This window comes from Sminthopsis crassicaudata, chromosome 4 (assembly GCF_048593235.1).
Source record: "Sminthopsis crassicaudata isolate SCR6 chromosome 4, ASM4859323v1, whole genome shotgun sequence".
Classification (NCBI taxonomy): Eukaryota; Metazoa; Chordata; class Mammalia; order Dasyuromorphia; family Dasyuridae; genus Sminthopsis; species Sminthopsis crassicaudata.
In genome coordinates, this window is record NC_133620.1 from 471,265,687 (window position 1) to 471,271,070 (window position 5,384).

The 5,384-nt window shown below is 46.9% G+C and overlaps 1 protein-coding gene across 1 annotated transcript in view; it reads left to right on the forward strand.

Moving 5' to 3' along the window:
• Positions 1–2,767: 2,767 nt before the first annotated feature.
• COL6A3 (collagen type VI alpha 3 chain) overlaps positions 2,768–5,384 on the forward strand; it is an 84,738-nt gene continuing 82,121 nt past the window's right edge. The window contains exon 1 of the mRNA XM_074264410.1: positions 2,768–2,907. The gene's annotated coding sequence lies outside the window, so the exon portion shown is untranslated. The remainder of the gene's footprint in view (positions 2,908–5,384) is intronic.

Sequence of the window (5,384 nt, forward strand, 5' to 3'; positions counted from 1 at the left end):
TAGCTGAACGACAACATGTCTTCAAAGAATATAAACTTTTTGTGGACAGGAACTTTGTGTAATTGGGTTTGTCTCACTAGCACCCAGAAGTGCTTGGTATGCAGTAGGTACTTAATAAATGCTTCTTGACTTATAGAGAGATGAAGTTCAGAGAGGTACCTCCACTGACAAATTCAGAAATCTTTCTAAGACTGAGTCATTGGATCTATTATTATTAGTAATATTTTTTTTAATAAAACAGCCTGTGTCAGTGGAGTTTGTGTACCAGGTGGGATTTGAACTCACCTAACTCCCCAGTGAAGCCGACTCCTCCTTTTTTTTTGGTTAGCCACCCTTGTGGTAAACCTCAGAGAAGAACCCCAGGCCGCAGCCACCGTAGAAAGAGCCAGCCTGGATTCCAGGCAAAGTCCCTGGGAGGAAGCAAACGGCCAGCCTCCCAAGTGTTGGCTCCTCTGCCCCAGCCCCGTCAAAGGATGACAAATCAGCACCTTCTACAATAAGACTCATTCTCCTGCCCACCTTCCCAGCTGCCCATGAGGTGGGACTCCAGCTTCCCACCCTTCACTTGGCCAGGGGCATGCTGTACCCAGCTGCCGCCCATGTGTTCCTAAGGCCTCATGACTCAGGTTCAAGGTATGAGTCCTGGGGATCCCGCCCTATTTCTCTCCAGTCCAAATCTCTCTCCTTCTCAGGTGCCCAAATGGATGCATATCCCCTCGGAAAGAGGGGGGCCTCTCACATATAAAGCTCCCAGGGTTCCCCTCCACCCCCAACAAGTGATCCATCCCTTTTGTGAGCTGCATACATCTTTAGGGTTTGAGTCTGGACCCTTGTCCAGATCTTGCCTCAGGCACTTCTTAGCTGTGTGGCCGTGAGCAAATGACTTCATTTCTCTGAGCCTCAGTTTCCTCATCTGTAGAATGAGGGTCTTGGATTGGAGAACCTTTTGGGTCCCTTTCAGCTCTAAGTCAGTGACTATGAGTCTTTATGGATGCCAGGTCTTTAGGATGGAGCTAGACTATTGGTCTAGAAATCCTTGGTACTTTGGGAGAAACTTGAATTTTTAGAAAACAATCACTTTCTTTTGAATTTAACAATCATCAACAAATAAGAACATTTTCATCAGAGGGTTGCAAGTGAAATTGTGGACTTTGGTGACATAGTTTATTTTTATTCAATCAACATCCACTTATTAAAATACTTACTATGAGCCAAGCGCAATGGCAAGATCAAGGATATGAAGAAAGGCAAAACAAATGAAGCAACAAACCCAGAATCCCCTTCTTCATGGCAGGAATCACATTCTGATGGAAATATTTAGAGGATAATAGAATATGTGAAGGCAGCCTTGAACTCAAGACCCACAAGGCTGTTCCTCTGCCCCCCGAGCCTCTCAGATCACACTTAGAGTGTTGGGTTCTGTTCTGGGGCCACCTTTGAAAGGACATTGAGAAGTTGGACCATGTTCAGGAGAGGGTCAGTCGTTGGGGGAGGGCGCCAAAGGAGCTTTGGTTGAGGGAAGAGTCAAATTATCTATGTTCAGGTGTTTCAAGGCATGTTTTGGGGAACAGGATTAGCTTTAATCAGCTTGCACTCAGAAGATAGAATCAGGGGGGAAGTTGGGATGTTACAAAGGAGAGAGGAAGGAGAGAGGGAGAGGGAAAGAAAGAGACAGAGAGAGACAGAGAAAGAGAGAGACAGACACACAGAGAGACAGAGACAGAGCTACATTCACAGAAACACACACACATTTATTTATCTATATCTATATAATTATCTAACACACACATTTATTTATCTATATCTATATAATTATCTAACACACACACAAAGACAGAGAAAGAAACCTTTATAGAAATGGAAACTTCCCAATGCTCAGAGGTGTCCCAAAGTGAGATGGGTTGTTTGGGGAGGCAGTAGATGTCCCATCATTGTAGGGTTTCAAATAGCACCTAGGCAGTTCTTTCTTAGGGATGCTACAGGGACGGGGTGATTCTCAGTAGGACTGGGAGCCTGATGATTTCTCCCAGTTCCCCCAGGCTTCTGGGCTTCTAATCTCTCCTCTCTTCCTCAATACGAAGTAGTATTTGGCAGAATGGAAAACCTAGCTAGTTGTGACTGCTGATTTTTGGAAAATAAATTTTAACTGACCAGCTATTGAGAGAAGCCTTGAGTCCAGACTTCAAGAAGAAAACTGAGGGTGGGGTCCCAGTGGGGGGAGGCTGCATTTCCTGTTTTCTTCTTTCAGTGATGTTGGAAAATGGCACGGGGAAAACCATGGCTACTCGAGCAGAGGCCAAGAATTCATGCTCTCTCCTCTTTAGGGCCCTGCCCCAAAGGTGACGAGCACATGTAGAAGAACTGAGGTTCTTGCCATCTGGGGGTGCAGGGCCTGGCTATAGGCTTGGTGGGATGAAGGCAGGACTCAAAGTGTGACATCAGCCTGCAACGGGGGCCAGAGGCAACAAAGCGGGAGTCTGGTTTTCATTTAGAGTTTGGGTCAGTCGTGCAGCGAGGGGGAAAAGGAGGGAGGAGGAGGAGGAGGAGAAAGAGAGAGGAGGAGGAGGAGGAGGAGGAGAAGGAGGAGAAGGAGGAGGAGGAGGAGGAAAAGGAGAACGAGGCAAAGAGTCCTCCTCTGTATCACTGGAGAGCATCCAGTTGCAGCTGGAGCCTCCTACTGAAGGCAGTTGAGCTCACCACGGCCACAGCCCTCCTGGAAGCCAGCGGTGCAGAGGGCTCAGTCTCCCCTCCACAGGCTGCACCCCACATCTCCTCCTGCCCTGCTCCTTGTGTAGAAAAGCAGCCTCAAGAAAGGACACTCAGCCCCAGAGGGAGGCAAAGGATGAAGCAGGAGCAGACATAGTCCAACACAGAGGTCCAATACACAATTCTTCAGATTTGCTCAGGGTAAGTTCTGTTTCCTTCCCTCCTTTCCAGACTGGGCTCAAGGAATTGCTTGAAACCGGAGGAGCTCGGGCTGAGCGGCCACAGCAGCGCTGGCCCTTTCCTCCCATGACTTTGATTTGTGATGGAAGCTCCGAGGGTAGGATCTTTTCCTGATTTCTTTGGAAATATTTGTGTTTCTGTCCAGGGCTTCCCCAAAGAATTCCCTCCCCTGCTGGCTTCTCGGGTTTGCAAAAAGTTTGAGTCAAGTCCCTTTAATAGTCACCATTTAGTTGATTTTTAGAAATTAAAAACAATCATCCTTGGGATCAGACTCTGTTAAAATACTGAGGGTGGCTGGGTGACTAATGCGAGCAGCAAGTCGCCTCTGGCGGACCCACGAGAGCGCTCATTTTGGAGTCGGAAAACTTGGATTCCAATTCCAGCTCTGCCGCTTATTCTCTGTGATCTGGAGAGCGAGGCACTTACTTGCCTTCTGGGGCCTCAGTTTTCTCATCTGAAAAGGCAATTTGGTCTAAAAGACCCTTCTAGCTCTTCCTCAATAATGTTATGGACCAATGATCATCTGTAAGACCAATGGGTACAGGACACTTTGCAACAGTTAGCCCTTTCTATAAATCCTAAGTATTGATGATTATCTTATTAATTTACTTATTAATATTTCTTATTAATTTCTTTTTTAAGATGAGAGGGTTTTATCAGGAGCCTTCTAGCTCAGACAAAACCTTCTGGTGCCTTCTTTTCACATCAAGATTTGCAGTATGGCATGGGACAGAATGAGTGAGGGACAGAGTGCCCACTTAGTGCCCTACTGAAACTTGGTACCAGCTTATAGTTCACACTAGACCAAATCAAGCCAAAAGAAGGAGTCTTTGTCTGGCACAACAGGTCCCGGTGGGTACGGGGCCCTGAGAGCGCTGCCGAAGGCGATGTCTCATACCTCAAACCTGGATGCCTCAGGTTTGGGGGTGAGACTTGTCACCTGGGACCGGGGAGGAAGAAGGAGTTTGATCTCTGGGCTCTCCAGTGAGGGACGGTTGGATTCCTGCAGATTCCTGCTCCTGGTGCGTGTGGGTCCCATGCCCATGGCAAGCTAGGGAGTTCTAGGAGAGCCTTTCTCCACCAGGGTGTGGTCAGGCAGGGCTGGCGCCTGCAAACAATTGGGGTAGGGGCTGGGTGGGGCTTTGCTCCCCTCTCAGTAAGGCGCCTCTGTGGAGGGCACAGATTATTTCTGGAGGCAGCTGCCTTCCAGCCTCACTGGTGTGGAGGAGCTACCTATGGGGAGGGTCCACTGGGATGGGTGCTAAGCTTAGATCCCAGTCAACTCTTAAAAAAAAAAATCTATTGCCTTAGGACAGGGCAGGGCAGAGCAGCAGCTCGAATTTGGAAGAAGTGGGCTCAGATTTTCCAATTGTTCCACATTAGCCAAGTTTAGACACTCTGGGGTGCCACCAGCAAGTATACAGTGCAAATTAAAAAAAAAAAAAAATCAAAATACGCTATTAGCGATTACCTGTTAAGTTTTGGGTAAAACATGTCCTCTCTATAGCATCCAATTCTTCATCAGTAAAATGAATGAATTGGACTCAGATGATCTTTGATCTTCCTTGTGGCTCTGAGTTTATGGCCTCTCTGTACCTCAGTTTCCCTCTTTCTAAAACGAGAGGTTAGGAATAAATGGTTCTTTTAGCTCTAGAGCTATTATCCCATGAGTAGCATGGACATACCCTTCACTGAAACAGGTTTTAGTGCCTCCACGCCTTTGCAGACAGGAAAATGCCACGTCCTTAGGGGAAGGGGTGCTCTGGCAAATGTTCATTGATGGGAGAGAAGCCACAGGATCCGAATGAGAGAATGTTGGAGCTGCTCTGGCTTCCTCGATTCACAGATGGGGGATGTGGGGCCCAGAAAGGGGGGGTTGTCTGCAAGGGGATCCAGCTGGTGAGTGACAGGGACAGAGCCAGATTTTGGGTCTCCTCTTGGAGCAGTGTGCTCACCGCTGCTGAAAGGGAGGAAACTAACACAGAGAAGCCAAGACAACAGATAATTTCCTCCTCTCCTCAATTCCTTTTGAACTGTCTCTTGTGAACTTATTTCTCAGAAAATGAACACTCCTAATAACCCCTGGTTTAAATGGAAATAAAAATAAATTTTCACCTTCTGAGTTTCAAACAATAGAGAGATGTATCCCCCATTTCTATTTTGCACATTCTTATATGCTCATATGTTGCTTTTGTGGATATAATGTAACCTTAAAAGGAGGCACTATCCTATCTTCCTATGCCCATGTCTGGCACATAGTAGGTACTTAGTAAAATACTTTCTGATTGATCAAGTGAGGGAACTTGACAGGTGGTTCATGGACAAGTCACATGGCATCAGTGGGAAGGCTCATTGAAATGGATTACTTATCACAAGGTCATCCTTTTGTAGTGAAATTCAGGGCTCTTGGTGAGAGGAGCAATACCCTCTCACTACCT